We start from the raw sequence: 21,000 nt of genomic DNA on the forward strand, positions 1-21,000 counted from the left end.
CTTCTAATTTAAACAAGGTTATTACTTTGCTTATTCTTTAGTTTACCCCCCCCCCCCTACACACACACAGCCTTGTTATCTTAAGATTGCAGGTTCGATCTGACAGGGTTATTTATGCCTTTTTTTTTTCTGTTTTTCGCTGTTTTTATTTTAATTTTTTTGTCTTGTTTTGGTTTTTCCGATTTTTTTAACATCGTTTTTTTTAATAATATTTAAACAAGGTTATTACTTACACCCCTCGCCATACACACACCTCCAAACACCCAGGCAACGCCGGGTACCCCCCCCCCCCAAGTGTATATATATAAAAGGCAAAACGCGTGCGAGAGTTTTTGTAAGTCCAAAAAAAGGCTTTGGGGGTGGGTCTCGGGGGGGGGGGTTACTATTGCTTAGAACTTATATACCATTTAGATCATAATATGTACAAATTGCGAACACATGTTGCAGCTAGATTTATTTACATCGAGTATTCCACAATTCTTGCTATTTCGGCTTCTCACGTGTTGATTTGGCTTTTTCGTATAAAAGCGAAACTGATGTGGAACTAATGAGTGGTTCTCGGCCCATGGGCCGGGAACGTCCAGAAAATGATGGCTCCAGAGAAAAGATTTTGGCTTTAATGAACAGAAACTAAGGCATATTTTAAGGTCAAAGACAAATCGTTTTACAAGAATGGTATTGGAGTGTAAGAGAAGTATTGGAATCAATGTATTATCCTAGAAGGAGACCATGTTAATAAATAAAGTGGATGGGACTTATTAGTAATGTGTGTTAAATTGTTTTAAAACAATAATCTGTATGTTTTAGATATTTTTCACTATTATTCTCATCTTAGTTATTATATTCCCAACATTTTGACCAATGTAAACTCTGACCTTCTTCAGATGAAGTTGGAAACGTTGTATTTGAACTTGATCATCTTTATATCAAACTCAGGAACCTGTACAAAACTGAACCCTTTATTTCATCTGTGGAACTAGATTATTTTCATTCCCTCAGTCATTATTTGAGTAAAAGCGTTAATTTATGTTAGTCTGAGTTATAAACACATATCTACATATTCTCTTCTTACCATAAAAATAATTAAATAGTTTGCTAGAGACCGCAAAGGTCAAATCTTTTGAACTTTAACCATTTGGTAATGGATATATAGATAGATTGTAATAATTATATGTGCATTAAAATTACATTAAAATAATAAGAATGTAAGCAGTTCTCTTTTAAAACGTCGGTAAGATGACAAAATTCAGTTTTAGAACAGTTCATTTTAAAATGAGTAAAGTGGGAATTTTTTTACCCTAGTGATACCAGTTAATTTTCAATCACTTGCGTATTTTATCTTTGACAATTAATCTTTTTTTAGTGAGTGTGAAAAGGAATGTACATACAGATTTATATAAGCATATTATTATAATTATACATACTAGCAGGACCCGTGGAAATTCCACGGTAGTTAAAATCTTTTAAAACACATCAGTAAGAAATTCCTTATTGTTATATTACAAAAATTAATGTATGGAAGCAAGTAGAACAAACAAAGAACTTTAGTTTAAACTTTTATTGAAGGTCAATGCGATCGTAACTGACGCTGTTGATATTGTCAGGAAGTGCTGGTTATGATTGAGGCGGTGTCAGGGACGTCGATCAGCTGCTTGGAGTGAGAATAGAGGTCAGTCAGCAGGTTCTGGGGAGTTAGACTGTGAATTTTAAAAAACTGTGTGACATTGTTGACATCGATTTTGTGAAAGTTCTGATGACCCCAAGTTGTTTGATATTTCAGGACATTTTGGATTACACGTGTGAGTAATGAATAGGTCACAGAAAACTGCCATTGCATCTTGATAAAGCTGTTGTAGATTCCTAGGACTTCCTGTAAATGTAGATGGTAGAATAACTGGTACACCAGAATAACCATCTTCATTCCTTGCTAAATGATCCATTAAGCCAGAATATTGAGCAGCTCTCAATAAACTTTGATAACACTATTGTAAGAATCATGCTGAAAGCCATTCTTAATATGGGGAGGGGGGTTAACTATTCTGAAACTACACTTAACAATGTAAAAAAATAAGGGAAAATATATGTATGAACAATAAATATTTCTTCAGTTAAATAAAATATTCTGTAAATTTTTTAATAAGGAATAAATATTTATTTAAACCATAATTATTGAAACAAAGTATTTTACTGCATAAAAAAACGGTTATGGGGAGAATGGTTAACTATTTTGGGGTGCCCGGAAAACTCGTCCCGGGAAAACTCGTCCCGGGAAAACTCGACCCGGGAAAACTCGACCCCGGAAAACTCGACCCCGGAAAACTCGACCCCGGAAAACTCGTCTCCTTTCGCTAGGTAGGAAAACTGGTCCCTTATTGAATAAATATCAATTGAAAACACATTTTATGATCATTCTTGGAGGAGATATTGTTTTTTTTAAATAGACTATAGCGCCCCCATAATATTAAAAAAACATATTTTTACTTGTTTAATGTTTTGTTTTTTTTTTAAATAAAATCGATTTTCTAAGTGTCCGTTTTCTACCTAACTGGCTAAGTTCTTAGTGGTTTCACTTATTTTAAAGCGTTTATTATGTTCATACAAAGTTAATTACAAATTTTTTTTTTTGTTCTTATTTTAACGATGTTTTTTGGAGTCATAAAAACAAGAATAAAAAGCAAAACCAAAAAATAAAAAAACGGAGCGATCGATTCTTCGTTACTTTTTGTTTTGGATTTTAATTATGATAGTTTTTTTTGTTTTTTTTTATGTTTTTGTTTTCTCTCCTACCAAATACACTCATACGTTATTTAAAATTATAATTTTATCAAGTATCAACATTTATTGTCGTCCTGTCAAATTTTACAAAAATTAACTAATAAATTAAAAGCGAAATATTTTTTTGGCGCGAGAGATGGCATGTGCTAACAATCTCTCGTTAACTCATTTTTAATGTTTTTAATTTTTACTTCAAAATTTTAAAATCAATCATTAAGAGAAAAAGTAATCACTAAATAAATTTATTAATCAATTTTATTGAAAACTCCACTATCGTTTATCAAGAATCTTTTTAATTTCATTTTTTGTTGGTTGTTTTTCGGAGGGAGATATAGTTTTTACCCCCCCCCCCTAAATTATATTTTAAAAAATATTAAAGTTTATTATTTTCTTTTTAAAACCATATCTCCTTCAGTAATTTCTTTAATTTTCTATTGTTTAGCGATTACCAAGAAGAATTATTTCTCGATCTCACGTAACACTCGATATGTTTTTTGTTTGTTTTCTGTGGGTTTTTTTTTTCTTTACCGAATAAACGATTCCAAATAAATTAAACTACAAACAACGGTCGGCGAGGTAGAAAAATCGATTTTACCCTTTTATAAACAACAGTACATAAGTAAATTCTTTTCATATTAATATAAAAAAAAATATGCGGTCTCGTTTATGAACATAATAAACGCTTTAAAATAAGTCAAGCCACTAAGAACTTAGCCAGTTAGATAGAAAACGGACACTTAGAAAAGCGATTTTATTTAAAAAAAAAAAAAAAAAAAAAAACCTTAAACAAGTAAAAATATTTGTAAAAAATATTATGGGGGGCTATAGTCTATTTTAAAAAACAATATCTCCTTCAAGAACGATCATAAAATGTGTTTTCAATCGACATTTATTCAATAAGGGAGCAGTTTTCCTAAATTCCTATTTTATACCTTCACCTAAATAGCGATTTAATGAAAAAAAAATTTAATGGTCTTGTATCTTTTTTTAATAATTTGTTTTAAAATAAGGAAAAAAAAATCTTTGATACCGCTATTGTAAGAATCATGCTGAAAGCCATTCTTAATATGGTTTAATATGGTTTTAACTATTCTGAAACTTCACCTAACAATGTAATAAAAACAATGGAAAAATTCTTTAGTTAAAAATAAAATATACTGAAAATCTTTAAATAGGAAATAAATATTTGGGTTTGTATTACTGTACACATAGATTCGAAAAAGTTGTCAAAAAACAAATATATAACAAATAAATGTTATCAAAGGCAAGATAAGTTAATTTTCTACCAAACTGGATATATTTTTTGTGTTTTTATTCAATGTAACATGTTTATTCAGCTCGAAAAACATACAGTGTTTACCGATGTATGTATTCGAAAATTCAAGATGGCGTCTCACACCCTCTTTAACACCGTAAATTTAGAAAAAGGTGTTATAAATAAAAAACTATGCAAAATACTATTAAAAACCCGCCGAATATATGTCAACCTATGTCACAGTAACATGTATTGAGCGAGTTTTTAACAGTATTTTATCCGGTTTTTTATTTATAACATCTTTTCCCAAACTTACCATGTTAAAGAGAGAATCAGACTCCATCTTGAATGTTCTAATACATCGGTAAACACTGTATGGTTTTCGAGCTGAATAAACATGTTACATTGAATAAAAACACGAAAAATATATCCAGTTAGGTAGAAAATTAACTTATCTTGCCTTTGATAACATTTATTTGTTATATATTTGTTTTTTGACAACTTTTTCGAATTTATGTGTACAGTAATACAAACCCAAATATCTATTTAAATAAATTTAATCGTAAGTAATGAAACAAATATTTAAAAAAATTGTTGTGTTCATTTTTTATAGTATTTAAATATGTAAAAGAAGCAAAATAAAACGAACAAAAAATAAGTAATAACTATGTAAACAACGTGAAGCTGTATAAATGTTACAAAATTACTCGATTCAGCATTAAATAACACGAAAAAGGATTGATATGCTGTAAAACAAAAACAGCAGAACAAGACGTAAAATATGTTTTGACTCTGTGTTACTCAGTGTATTTGCCAATGGTGACTGATTTATTCTTGACTTTTGTAACATTTATTTCTAAACATATTTTTTTTTATGTAAGTCTCACTCAAAAGTAAATAAAAATAATAAAAAAGATAAAATGGCACAATAAAAAAAAAACGAACTCGTAGCGTTAAATGTAAAAAATATATTTATTAATGAATAAAAAAAACATAAGCGTTCCAGAAGACATCGTTAAAAATGTAAGTAAAATACTATACTATATTTAAACTGATAAAGATCGAACAATAAAGGGAGATAATTCACATTAATTTATGTTTGCGATGATGATGACGCGTTTCATTAATTAATGTTTGCGATGATGATGACGTGACACCGTACGTACAAGCAAATTAATATATAGATTATTTTATGTTTATTTATATGATATACTTATTTAAAAAAAAAATTGACCATGGAAAATTTATGACATTGTTGTATTATCAGGATTATTCGAAGTACTGTTTTCAGTTTGAATGAGAACAGTAGTTCGAATAATACAAATAATATAAATTATCAATCCTCATCTCTAAAATTCCAAAGCTCTATTGTTGTATATGCATTATATACAAAAAATATCAGGTATGAAAAACTGTAAATACTTCTCATCTTTCCAATAATGAGATCATTCAGGATATTTTATTTGTAATTTAATTTCTTTACTATTTGTTTTAATAAATATATATTACATTTATAACTAATATTAAATAATACAAGCAGCAATATATAAATTACAAATTAAAACCAAACCATCTCTCTCTCTCTCATATATATATATATATATATATATATATATATATATATATATATATATATATATAGAGAGAGAGAGAGAGAGAGAGAGAGAGAGAGAGAGATACACTAGTGGCCAAAAATCTGGGACACTTTAGTTTTTTTTTTTTCAATTTCTCCAGGACATTCGGGGGTGGGGGATTACAATTAAACTTACACACATTTAACATATCTCTTATGTTGATACACTGTATTAATTACACTTCATTATAAAGGATAGAAAAAAGTTATGAGCATTTAATTTTTTCTTTTTTTTAAATTAGGGTGGACAAAACCGTGGGACAAAGAAAATAAATTTAAAAATAATAACATTGAAACATCAAAATACCAAAATTGTAATAAAAAAAGAACAAAAATCTACTGTAAACTTACTTATATAATTATTTTTTAAAGAAAAGTTGCATTTAGTATTGTTTATTTACTTTTATTATTTATTGTGCAATTTTTGGAATTTATTTATGACAGTAACCAGCGTAGTTTAAACACCCGCAACCTTACCATGTTAAGAAAGGCTTTCAGAATACCCCCCCGCAACCTTACCATGTTAAAAGGGCTTTCAGAATACCCCCCCCCTCAACCTTGAAAGCCGTTCCTAACATGTGGAGATTGGGGGTGTTTATTCTAAAAGAGGTTTTTAATGTGTGGGTACTGTCATAAAAAAATACTCAATTTTTTAATAAGCAAAAATGTTTTGTTTGTTTTTTTTCAATAAAAGATGAATATCTTTTGGTATGCACTTATGTTACCATGCTTAAATAACATGGGTAGTGGAGGGTGTTTTGTAATCATACTGTACATTCACTGAACAATTTAATAAAAAGCTTTTTCATAAAACTTGAATTTAAGTAAAAAAAAAAATACTAATTTACAAAATGTAAATAGTAAGGCGAAAGTATAAAAAGTTGTTTCACGAAATGTACAAATTAATGTTCTTTTAATAAATGATATATAAATAAACGCCCCCCCTCCCTCATTAACATTTTTTTTAAGATATGAACAATACTTGGTTTAATCATGTGTATGTTGGCATGTTTTGTAAAAGAGATGCTGCATTTTGTATTTTAGTTATACTGTTGTATAGTATTCCTTTTGACTGGCCTCCCCACGAGGCATAGTTAGACACAAGGTAGAGTTTTAATGTGGGGAAATGAACAGAAAAAAAACTCACATTGTGCGTATCGAAAACAGAAGTCGACCTAAGACATCTCTATACTTGAAGTCAACATTTTTCCACTGTTCGTTATTACAACAGAATTGATGGAATGATGGGAAATTCTAAGACGGAGAGCAAGAAGTGAAAATGCACGTATAAATGAAAAGAATCAATGTACTTGATTTTGTTTAATAAAGGTTCAGTAAGTTGTATCGGCATAATATAAAAAAAAAGCAATGCAGCCATGTAGTCAAAATGGAAAAATAGGTATATTAGCAATGCTATACTTGAATGGTAGGTGAGCATTTGTTTATGATGTGAATACCATAATCTTGAATATGAGAATGGGCAAAGCTCAATCAATCACAATGGACAGAATAAAGATAGGGAGACTTTATTATTTGTGAATTGAAAAATGGAAAGAGTATATTATGTGTATGTATGTGTGTAATAACCAGTTAATGGTGATGCAAGTGCAATATTATAGGAAAATATAGAATTTGACCCGGTGTCAACTGGTAGCAGTGGGAGCACTTATTATTGGGAGAGAAAAATAGGAACGTCTTCCTCTGTAGATGTGGCGAATATGGAGGTGTTGTTCCTCGGATGTAATGTAGCTTTTTAAGTGAATGTGGCAGAAATAGTGGTCATAAGCTACATAAGATAGTGGCTATCAGGATAGAATTTGTATGTGGCATTTGTTTTTGCAAACCTACGGTTCTTTGATCCAGAGGGGAATTTCTACAATAAAAATATTATATATATAATCTTGAAAGTTTTTAACCTTTAAAACTATATAAAAAAACTTATTTAATTCTTATATATTTTTATCATTCGTTGGAAAGTCAGTTAAGTCATGTAACTTGCTTTCTTGAATTCACAATAGTGTTAATGTTATTTCAGTTGTCTACTAGGGATGTACCGGTTATCAAATTGTCCGATTACCGAGTTTTCTAATGCAGATTTATCAGCAAATTTTGTTGTCATGAATAATACTAATATTAATTATGTTGTAAACAAAGACATGTCACCTCTCTTTTTTGACTGTCAGTGAAAATTTATTAAAGATATACATCATCTAGACCATATTATCAAATAATAGGCATGGCATGCTGTTAACTTGTAAACTTTTACAACTTCATTGAATTTGAGGCAAATAGATGTAAACATATAGAAATTTCCCTCCTTTCTCTTCCTGTTGAATTATCATTTTTTTTTTACTTTAAATCACTGTTAAAGAAAATTATTACTTCATCTTGCAGTTTTCATGTTGAAAAATTGTACAGTAAACTGCGACAATGAGAAAACCAAAAATAAAGCATTCTTCATCAGTCATACTCTTGTTCCTCATTTTCGGGTTCTTGCTACCATTACATTTATTTTTATTTTTCTGGTTTAGATAATGTATATTTTATTGAGATAAATTACTAATTAGATATCAGACATAAGTAATTTAAATATGTAAAAAATTAACTAAATACTGACAACAACCTTCAACCATTATGGCAACTAGTTTCTGCTGGAAGTAATTTGATATCAATCATAAGAATAAGAATACAACTGCTTGAAAGTTATGTCAAACCATCACATCAAAGGGTGGCAAATCGGAAAAAACTTTTACAACAACTATGTTAAACCATCTTAAAAAGGTTCATTCAAAAGAAGCAAAAGTTGTAGATAATGACCATTAAGACGGGACACACAAAAGAGTGACACCGTCGTCTGATTAGGAGTATATATAGAGCACGCACGCACGCACCTGGAGAAGAACGACGACTACGACGATAGTCGACTCGGAAACCTTACATGGCGCTACGAACAGGATTTATTTTTCAACATAATTTCTTTTGCACGATTTTTGGAGTATAATGGCGTCAGGACAACACGAGGACGGCCAATACATGCAGTTGATTCAACAACTAATAAATCTGCAAAGAGAAAACAATGAGCTTTGCGGAGGGAGTGCCTCGAGTCGGTCTAACACCAAGAAACCAGACCGGCCACGTATCGAACATGGATTCACCGACGCGGACTGGGCGCTTTTCATCGACTCGTGGGCCCGATACAAACAAATGTGTGGCCTTACCGACCCCGTGGAAATCCGCAATGAACTAAGGACAGCCTGCTCAAATGAGGTAAATAGACTTTTATTTGACTTAGTTGGGCCTGGAACCCTCAATTCTGTCACAGAGGAACAACTCTTAAGGCATATACAGTTCATTGCGGTGAAAGGTCTACACCCGGAGGTGCATAGACATAAATTTCATAACATCAGACAACAGACGGGGGAGGGACCCACACAGTTTTTGGCAAAGCTTCGGTCCCAGGCACGGTTTTGCAATTTCACGGTTCTGTGCCCCAACGAGAACTGCCGGCAAGCCGTAAACTATTGAGGACATGGTAGCTGGCCAACTCGTAGTTGGTCTGGCAAATGCGGAGTACCAGTGTAAATTGCTAGCCGAAGCAAATATTCTAACCACTGTGGAGCAGAAGCTTCACAGGCTGGTTAGTTTAGAAACTACAGAGACGTCTGCTCCTCAGTTGCAACGAGGATCAGAGGGATATTCGACTTTCGGCCTACTAACAACCGAGAAAAAACCATATCGGAAGGAGCAGCCGCTCAAAACCCCTCAGAATAGTCCTTGTGAAGGGTGTGGGAGGACCTCACACCCCAGTGGGTTAAAAGGGTGGAAGAACTGCCCGGCGAGGGGGCTAAAATGTTTTAATTGTGGCATCACAGGCCACTTACAAAGAGTGTGCCGGAAACAGGAGAGGTCGACGGCGGAGTCAACAAACGATGCCACACGTCAATCGAGTATTTTCGGCAGCAGAATGGAGGGGGCACCGGCATGTTACAATCAAAAAGGTAGAATAGCAGCAGTGCCACACCTTGCATGGAGCAGTGGTGGGTTCAGGAGAAGTCCCCCTGAGCCACCACCCTCATTAATGGTCGATGTGTCCCTGATACCAGAGTCCCAGGCTAAATTCGGGTGCGCTTCGGATAAGGGAGTAAGCCGTCGAAAACACCGCATCCAGGCCATTGCAGATACCGGTGCCCAGACGTGTTCGAGTGGCCCAGAAATATTGAAAATATTAGGGTGCACCAGCAGGATCTTGATACCTACCACCCACAGGATACGAGGAATCACAGACGAACCCCTAGATATCAAGGGGGTGGTCCTGACTCAGATTAAGCTCGGTCAGAAGGAAACGCGACAAGTGGTCTACGTTTCAGAAAACACGTCAGGATTCTACTTGTCAGAATCGGCCCTCAAAGACCTAGGAGTAATCAATCGCGACTTCCCGCATCGAGTATCAAAGGCCGATTTATCGGCTTCAGAAAGTGGGACAGCACCATGTGGATGTCCGAAAAGAGAATCCGTCCCGGACAAGCCAGCGAGGATCCCGTTTACCCCCACTGAAGATAATAGGGAACGGTTAGAGAAGTGGTTACGTGAACACTTTAAGTCCAGCGCATTCAACACCTGCCCCCATCAACCGTTACAAGTCATGGTAGGGAAGCCGCTGGATATAACTTTTACCCCGGGGGCGAAACCATCGGCCATACACACACCCATTTCAGTCCCTCATCACTGGAAGAAAAGGGTAAAGGATGATTTGGATCGAGATGTTGCGTTGGGTATTATCGAACCGGTACCAGCAGGCACACCTACGATCTGGTGTTCGAGGATGGTAGTCGCTCCAAAGAAAGACGGGTCACCAAGAAGGACGGTAGACCTACAAAAATTGAATGCAGCAACGATGAGAGAGACTCATCACACACCGTCCCCTTTTAATCAGGTGTCCGTGGTGCCTGCCCAAACCAAAAAGACTGTCTTGGACGCATGGAATGGGTACCATAGTCTGCCACTCTCCCCAAAAGCCCGGGACGCGACCACGTTCATAACGGAATGGGGTCGTTATCAGTATCTCAGGGCTCCCCAGGGTTTTCACGCATCCGGGGACGGGTACACACGCCGGTTCGATGACATCACAGTTGACATGCCTCGAAAGACCCGGTGCATAGACGACACACTCCTATGGGACAGGTCCTTAGAATTGGCTTTCTGGCATACTGTGGACTATATTACCCATTGTGGTAAAAGTGGGATAGTCTTTAACCCTGACAAATTTCAATTTGCTGACGATGAAGTTGAATTTGCCGGCTTTGTGATAACCTCGGACGGCGTGAAACCAACTAAAAAAATGACGGAGGCTATTCTCAATTTCCCGACCCCAACGAGCATTACTGGTATCAGGTCCTGGTTTGGTTTAGTTAACCAGGTGTTGTATACATTTGCACAGGCCGATAAAATGGCTCCTTTTCGAGAGTTGCTGCGGACAAAGAACCGTAAATTTTACTGGGACGACACATTGAATAGACTTTTCGAAGAGTCGAAGAGGAATATCGTTCAGAAAATCGAAGAAGGGGTGAAAACCTTCGATATGAACAGAGCGACCTGCCTTTCAACCGACTTCAGTAAGGTTGGCATTGGGTATTTTCTGTTCCAGAAGCATTGCCAATGCCCAACGGAATTAGGTCCCAACTGTGGTAAGGACCACTGGAAGATGATTTTGGCCGGGTCTCGCTTCACGAAAGATGCAGAATCTCGTTATTCCCCTATAGAGGGGGAGGCTCTAGCGCTGATTTATGGCTTGGAGTCTTGTAGGATGTTCATCCTGGGATCCCCAGACCTATTGGTCACCGTGGACCACCAGCCCCTAGTGAAAATTTTCTCGGATCAGATCCTGGAGAATATAAAAAATCCATGCCTGTTCTCATTCAAGGAGCGGTCGTTGATGTACAGGTTCCAGATTAAGCATGTTCCCGGGAAACTCAACGCAGCACCGGACTGCACATCCCGATACCCGGCGCCGTCAAGACACAGCAGACTAAAGGGCACTGACACTTCCCAGCAAATCGAGGGGAGTATACAAGCATCCATCATAGCTGCATACGCACATGACCCCAAGTTCCGAGCGATCACCTGGGATAGGATAGTCGCAGCTGCAGCCACCGATGAGGAGTGCCGAACGTTGGCGTCATACATTCAAGACGGGTTCCCATGGTCACGCCACGAACTACCACCAGAAATCCGGCAATTCTGGCCGATGGCAGACCAACTATATTGTCTGGAAGGGGTACCCATAAAAGGGGACAAAATTTTGATACCAAAACGGCTTAGAGCCGAGGTGTTAGAGGCATTACACTCTGCCCATCAAGGGGCGAATGGTATGTTGGCTAACGCCAGACAACGGTTATTTTGGCCTGGTTTAGACGCCAGCATCCGACAAACAAGGGCGCAATGTCGGAGTTGCAATTCGATCGCCCCATCCCAGCCTAGGGAACCATTAATGCCACCCATAAACCCGGAATTCCCATTTCAAAAGACAGTCACTGACTTGCTAGATATGCACGGGAAAAGTTACATGGTATACGCGGACCGATATACCGGTTGGATTGAGGTCGCACCACTACCATCAGGAAGGGCTGCAGCGGTGTGTAACGCCCTGAGGGTTTGGTTTTGCACGTATGGTGCGCCGGAGGAAATATCGTCCAATGGAGGGCCACCATTCGATTCACTAGAATACAAATCGTTCGTAGAAGACTGGGGCGTAAAAAGGCGCATATCATCTGCACATTACCCCCGGAGTAATGGCCGAGCTGAACGGGCCGTAAAAACGGCCAAAAGAATGCTGATGGACTGCGTTGATGGCTACGGACACCTACATCATGATCGGGCAGCACGGGCGATGATGACTCATAGGAATACGCCCAGTCAGGACCTTGGATTGTCGCCGGCGGAAATGCTATATGGTCGAACAGTAAGGCGCCATCTCTCCGCACTTCGCAAAAAATACTGCATCCACAAGCGTTGGACGGAGACCAGAGATTTGAGAGAGAGGGCGATGGCGAAAAGGCACGTACTTAACAAAGAACAGTACGACATACACAGCCGCCCCCTCCAACAGCTCCGAGTCGGCGAGTCTGTGCAGGTGCAGAATCAGGAGGGACCAAATCCACGACGATGGGCGAAAACTGGGAGAGTCGTCGAGACAATGGGTAACAGGCAGTACAGGATACGGCAGGATCACATTACGCAATCGCCGTTTCCTCAGGAAAATCAAACCGGTCATGGATACGCCGGAGTATCCACCCACTCAACAACCCCATCAACCACCTCCCCAAACACCAAGAAGGGAGGACAGCAAACCACCGTGCAACATGCATGAGATGATGGAGGTGGAAGAAGCTGATTGTGACACATCAGAAACAGATATGGAGGTGGACCAAGATCCGATCAACCACAAGCCAATGCAGACGAGTCCGGTCCCACGACGCAGCATGAGGGTAACACGAGCACCAAGGCCACTTTCCCCTCAAATGCAAGGACCAACTCACTACTACACGGAATTCTTCAGTCACATGACTACAAAACGACGGTAGTGTGGTCACATGGTGGGGGGAGGGCATGTAGAGAATAGGAACGACCATTAAGACGGGACACACAAAAGAGTGACACCGTCGTCTGATTAGGAGTATATATAGAGCACGCACGCACGCACCGGGAGAAGAACGACGACTACGACGATAGTCGACTCGGAAACCTTACAGGAAGCACAATGAATATTCAGGGATAGGCACTCCAAGAACAAGTGGCAACAACTACGAGGCCTCAGCAAAAAGACAAACTACTATAGAATCAATATTGGCCAAAAAGAAAGTTTGGGATATTAATGATCACAGGTCACAAGAAATCCATTATCTGATAAAAGAAATGCTGTTGATATTCAACTATATTCTGTAACATCTGACATTGGATTTAATAGGCTTATTGCAAAACTTTGTTTAAATTATAGCATTCCATTAAAAGAACAATGAAAAGCTCTTGTAATGTGCACTGTTGATAAGATTTCTACCTGAACAACTTACCAATGTGAACCTGTTCAAACAAATATTCAGTTCCTGAGCACATTTGAAGAAATCACCAAAGAAATAAGTCATAGTACATCAACCATGATACCTGTAAATTTAGCTCTGAGGTTATTTCTGTCAAAACCTTTCCAATCTAATTCTAGTATTTCTGACTTTAGTGGAATCCTTTTTACCATTGTTGAACAATTCAGGTTATCAATGGAAACAAGATTTTCATCTTATCTAAAAACTTGAGACCTAGATTCAAACTAGACCCATGATTCAAATATTAATTTTAAAAGATTGCATTAAAAATAATAATTAGAATTGGATTCTACATCTACTTTCCACTGATGTTAATGAAGCAGAATCAGCAGGATACAATACCCTACTGAGAGTGAAGAAGCATGAATAAGTGTAAATTACAATATGGCAACTTTGAAACCAACTGGCAAAAAAACCGTAAAATGTCACAAAAGATGTTTTCATCACTCCTAGTATAAGAATAATAAGAAATAAAAGTACAATTATTTCTAATTAAATTGCGGCCTTTATTTTTTGAGGTGTGAAAAGTGAACATCAGTTATAGCAAAATTGCATTGATAGACAATTTTTAAAGTATCATCAAATAAAACTGAATTAAATGACAGTAAATATGTACAATCAATATAATTCTATACATGTTGATTATTATGCCTTTTTTTTTTTTTTACAATGAAGTCACCACTTATCAAGGCCCAAATGTCACTTGGGGATAAGGGTTATTGCGTGTACAGTAATCAATGGGATAATATCGTAGTAATCGCTAGTAATCAAGATCTGATAAAATGTCTTACTTAAGGGGGTGGTTCATCAGGAACTTGTTTATGTTGGACTTGAAGACATCCAAGTTATAGTCAGGTGGGAAACAGGCAAACGGAACAGAGTTCCACAGGCATGCACTTCTAAGAAAGAAGCTTTGTTCATGGAATCTACGCTTTGATTTAGGCACAGATAAAGAATGTCTATTTTTTAAACAATTCCAACTGCAACTTACTTTATTATAAGTCAATAAAAATGCTGATATGTTCACTTTTGGTCGTGGAAATAAAGTACCAAATGTCAAATATATACTAATTTCAAAATCACACATTACAAAAAAAAGTTAAAATATACAGATTTGGAATATTGCGTGCCTAGTCAATACATATTGTAGAATACTATACTATGTACTTCTTAAATAGTATCCTCAAAAAAATGTAATAATTTTATGTAGAGTTTTTCCTTTTTTATCATGGCGATGTAATTAAGTAAACATACATTTTCAACATCAATTTAACTTTAATAAAAGAGAAAGCTGCTTGTTATCAATGATAGTCTTTCATACAATTGGTATTTCTTTGCGATTCTGTTGAATTCTTTGTTCAGCACTGATCACATTCATCCATTTGAGGTGGTTCCCTCACCTCCTTCACCAATCAAACACATAGAGAAAAAACTTCAGTTGTCCTTCTTCAATGCTTGTGGCACAAATCACTTGTTTTGCATTGTTTATTAAATTGTTAGGTGAAAGTACAGACTAAGAAAAATACCCTCTCCTCCACATGTTAAGAAATGGGTTTCCAAAATATTCTCTGTATAAATACTGTTGTTTTTTTTTTTATTATTGTTTTAACATCATTTTATTTTTGTATTAGATTTATTCAAGTTAATGCTGAAGAATGTAGAAAATTTGGGACGCTATAAGATTTCTACATTAACAACTTACCAATGGGGACTTGTTCAAGAAATTGTCCACTTATTAATTCCATTTGAAGAAATCACCAAAGAAGCAAGTCAAAAAACTTCAACCATATCAATGATAATATCTACAATTTTGGCTTTGAAGTTATTTCTTTCAAGAGCTGTCCAATCTAATTCCCATATTTCTGACTTTAGTGGAATCCTTACCATTATTGAACAAGTCAATGAATCAATCGAAACAAGATTTTCATCCTATGTAAATGATAAAAACTTGTGTCTACTTTTCTAGATCCCAGATTCAAATTTAAATTTCAAAAGAATGACATGGAAAACACTAAGAATTGTATTCTACATCTTCTACTTTCTACTAATGATAATGAAGCAGAATCAGCAGGATACACTTCTTCAAGCTTTGTTGAGGGTCAAGAAGATTACAGTGAAAGTAACACTGTATCTCTTTCAAACCTGTTTGATGAATTAGCTTCAAGTAAGCCTACAGTAACAAATGAAAACTTAGAGCAGGTAGAAGCTAAGAAATCTGGAGACTGCAACTACAACAGAAATACAAGAATCGCAATCTAAACTCAAAAGGAGTAAATCCCTTGTGGCTAAGTGCACAAAAGAACTTGACCATTACATAGCTTTACAACTACTCACAAGAGATGATGATCCATTTCAGTGGTGGAAAAAGACAGGAGACCTTACACCTGCTGAATAAACTGACTTCAAAATATTTAAGCGCATCACCTTCATCTGTGGAGAGTGAGAGGTTCTTTAGTACAGGTGGTAATGTTTATGAGGAACAGGCTGTGTCCTAAGAATGGAGAAACTCTGAGACTATGAGAACAGAGGAGGCAAGCAGCAAGAATAGGGAAGTAGACCAGCAGCGGGTGCAGAACTGCAGCTTATAGTTATTCACTTAAAGAATTACAATTTGTACTTTATAGTTGGTTTGTAATTTCTTTGTTCTTATCAAATTATTTAAGTATATACATTTAAGAATTGGAAATTGTACTTTGCATTTTGTAATTTTAATTATAAAGCCAAAAGGCCAAAATAGTGACCAGACAATTAAATGTTAAATTAAATTAGCAGTTACTATGTTAATGTGTCAAAGCTATCTGATGAGTTACTTGGCAGTGATGAAATGATTTAAATTTAATAAGAAAGAGAAAAGTAAATAATCGGCAGATTAATCAGCAAAGTAGACCGATTACTGATTACCTGCCGATTAATCGGTACACCCCTATTGTCTACCATGAAACTGTTCAGGGATTTAAAAACAAAACAGTATATTATATCATGGCTCCCAGTAGTGTTGATCAAACACCACCTCTCTTAATCACAAGAACAAAAAATGTTCCAGATATTTGATCTAGTTTTCTGCTCCAGATTAATTTGGCTAACCTATTCATGCTGTCAAAAAAATATCTTCCTTACCTCTGACACTCGTCCTTTGTCTCCAAATTTAAAATGGATATATTTTTAAAATTTACTCTGTTGTATTTATATGATTCGGATTAGTTCATTATACTACTTATCACCCCCTACTATTATTAATACTAATGATCTTCCAAATCACATCCTTACATCATTCGTAGACATTTTTGCTGACGACACTACCATCTATGGTAGCACATCTAAGACAGTAAACGACCAAGTTCTCTCCGATTCTCTCTCCTCTGATCTTGATCACGTTGTACAATGGAGAAAGGAGTGGCTGGTTACTTTTAATGCATCTAAAACTAAGCTTCTATCTTTACATCATCAATGTTCTGATCTCCATCTGGCATCAATTAAAATGAATGGCTCTCGTCTTGGGGAGGCCTCAAGTTTTGACAGGCTTCTGGGCTTGACCTTTACTCCTGATCTTAAATGGAATACGTACATCAAATCTGTTGCCAAGGCCGCTGGAAAAATGGTCGGATCCTTCTATCGATCTAGTAGATATCTCACTGCTGATGCAATTCTCTATCTATATAAGAGCCAGATACGTCCAAGGATGGAATGTTGCCGCATATGGGCAAGAGCTGCTAGAAAAGACTTGTCCTGCCTTGATAGGGTTCAAAATAGACTTTGTGGCCTGATGGGAAATGTCCTTTTCTCTTCGCTGCAACCTCTGTCTCACAGCCAAACTTTCACAAGAAATACTAGACTAGCTGAAAACATTATCAATAATTTTCCTCACTCTTTATCTGTGCCTAAACCTAAACATAGATTCCATGATCAAAGCTTCTTTCTTAGAACTGCACGCCTGTGGAATTGTCTTCCGTTTTCCTGCTTTCCAGCTGTCTATAATATGGTTGTCTTCAAGTCCAACGTGAACAAGTTTCTGATGAGCCGTTCCACTTAAGTTAACAAATTTACCGAACTTCCATTACTATTGATTACTATATTGTCCTTTTGACTACTCTACACTCTTTAACCCTTATCCCTGAGTGGCTGATCGGCCTTGATAAGTGGTGACGCCTATGTAAAAAAAAAAATTTACATTCTTATATAATAGTTAAACATAATATTATATATATATATATATATATATATATATATAATAAAATAAAAATTACAGTTAAATTTACCAAAATGATTCAAGATGGTAAAACTAAAGTATATTATAAATATTAAAGAATTAATGTTTATAAAGTAATCTCAACCAGATGTAAAAGCTCGATAAAACCAAATAGGAGATAGAGCTTATAATGAAAGCAAATAGTTAATAAAACATGTTAAAAAACACTTTGAAAAAGAGTTAAAAACATATTTAATCCGAAAAGGAAACACTTAATAAGTGGATAGTCCTTAATCCGCAGAGTTTCGAAGAAATATTTTCCTTCTCATCAGAGGGTAGGAATTAGCAAAATGCGGGATCAGATTTTGCATACAAAAGTATTTGATGAAACCGCAAGTAAGTCAAAGATCTTACTTGATAACAAAAAGTGAAGCAGAGGGAATATGCTGAAAAAAAGGATGATTTCATGTGAATGGATAGGCTGGTGAAAGGTAAAATCCAAAAATGTAAATCCAAGAAAGTTAATTAAATTTCCATTTGCACAAGTAAATTCCAAGGAAATCACGTAATTAGAAGATGGTCCAAAATAATCCAAAAGGCCAAAATCCCTGGAATAATTCACAAATAAGTACAAGGAAAAGGGGGGAAAATTCCAATAATATTAATAAAAGAAAAATAAGATATGTGTTTGACACGGCTGCCGAGACGAAGTGTAACTAAGAAAAACCAGACTATCCATTCACGTGAAATCACCTTTTTCTTCTCTTTTTGTTATCAAGTAATATCTTTGGCTTACTTGCAGTTTCATCAAATACTTTTGTATGCAAAATATGATCCCGCATTTTGCTAATTCCTACCCTCTGATGAGAAGGAAAGTATTTCTTTGAAACTCTGCATATTAAGGACTATTCACTTATTAAGTGTTTCCTTTTCATATTAAATATGTTTTTAGCTTATTTTCAAAGTGTTTTTGACATGTTTTATTAAATATTTGCTCTTATATATATATATATATATATATATATATATATATATATATATATATATATATATATACATACATACATACATACATATATAGACAAATTTTTTTATGTATGTATGTATTAATTTTTTTACTATAAGCATAATTGAGTTGCACTGAATTTGCAAAAGTGTATAAATGTATCTTAATGTAATTTCTAACTTTTTTCGAACTAACAGACAGAATTATAACTTTCCATTATATATTCATTTTTTTTTAATGCTTGTAAATTCAATTAAACTATATTAACATTTCTCATGAATAAAATTTCATTACTACTGTTTTAAATTTGCATGAAGTATCTGCTGCATAATAATCGTTTGTGTTATGGAATTATCCTTTTGAATCATGCAACGTTGTATTAAGTTGACAAGGCACAATTTACATTTAGTTGATTTGCTTACTTTTAATTGCATATTATTCCTTTATCTTATACTTACAAGCATTTATTTATATAAAAGACAATATGTGTCATAAAAATCCAAGTGTGAACTTAGCATTCAAATAAGTTTCAATAATGTTAACGGTTCAATTTTTTAAGGAATCTAAAGAAGCCATTGAAATTACTCTTCAATTTCATCTTAAGTTATTAGGGCAAATTATCGATCAGGTTCATTAGATAACTGAAATCTATTTGACAATATAAGATAAATACATTTTCTTTGTTTCATAAAATTAAACAAAGAATATTTCAATGAAAAATGTATTCAAAGGTTTAAACATTTGAATAATTATTTTTGTTAGTATTTTATATTTAAATAAAAAAAGAAAAACGAATTATCCAGTATTCGATTAAATCCATTTGTCATTTTAGCAGAGACTAAGCCTACTGCATTAAAAGTTTTTTTTTCTTTTTATTATTATTACTTGACCTTATATTGCAATTTTTCTTTCAAGGCAAAAATTGTAAACATGATCATATTTGAAATTTTTTGCCTAAGAAACTTATATCTTCAGCCTGGTAAATATTGCTAGTTTATTTATAAAAAGTAAATATTTTCACTTACAAAAAAAACTAATAAGCTATAAACTTGTTTGCTCCTCTATCTCTCCTAAATACTATCCCAGTCACTAAATCAGTAATGAAAATAGCAGATAAATATATTTTAAATGTCATATCCTAATTTTTTTCACTCATTTTTTTCTTTTTGCACTGTTTTTCCTTGCATTCCTTCTTCTGTCAGCTACTTTGTTTTGTTATTTCATTCATTAATTTCTATTTAACAATTAAAAGAAATTATTTCTATTTTTATTTTTAAATGACTCATATCATTAATATTAGTTAATTATTAATGTATTATGACTTGCTCATGGTAGAACAAATTTGATGGTTTTACTATTCACTTGTGTTATTTTAGAATATGACCTTGTACTAGTTTTAAGTAGATTACATATGCAGAAATTTGGTGTGTGATGTGTGTATGTGCATGTTTATATAATAGTTTGTTTGTATGCATGATGATATTTGTATATATGTGAATTAATGTAAACTTATAATGTATGCATGTGTCATATGTACACAGGGTCGTTCAAAAATAGATTGACAGTATGTGGTATAGGTTTATGTATCAGTTAGTTATATTACTACAATTGTGTTCATAATAACTATGCTCTTTAACAACATGCAGCACTTTCACATTATTCAAAAACAATCCATGAGTATCTTTATAAAATATTACCGGACAAATGAATAGGGTGAAAAAGTCCAATTGATTTGCTGGCACATTCACAAAACTTGACCCTGATAATTTTTTTTTTTCTTTTGGGTAGTACTCAAGGACTTTCTTTATAGTTGAAAATTAAGAAATGTTGGTGATTTAAAAATGAACTCAGAGATGTCTTTCAATAAATTCCAGACAGACTTGTGTAAAAATGTTTGCCAAAGCATAAGAGGCAGACTTCAAAGTTGTGTAAATTGTGATGGAAAGAAGTTTGAGCATTGGCATTGATAAAATTTAGCATTTAACTATTGAGCCTATCGCCTTGACTTACGCTCAGAAAAACCTTCACCATCTGGTGAAGAAGTAAAAACGT

At 34.8% G+C, this 21,000-nt stretch overlaps 1 protein-coding gene across 2 annotated transcripts in view; it reads left to right on the plus strand.

Annotated features, from left to right (window-relative positions):
• LOC145277944 (guanine nucleotide-binding protein G(s) subunit alpha-like) overlaps positions 1 to 21,000 on the plus strand; it is a 458,077-nt gene that overhangs the window by 265,238 nt on the left and 171,839 nt on the right. The window lies entirely within an intron of this gene.

The sequence above is a fragment of the Euprymna scolopes genome, chromosome 6, assembly GCF_053919585.1.
Source record: "Euprymna scolopes isolate OS-2025 chromosome 6, ASM5391958v1, whole genome shotgun sequence".
Lineage (NCBI taxonomy): Eukaryota > Metazoa > Mollusca > Cephalopoda > Sepiida > Sepiolidae > Euprymna > Euprymna scolopes.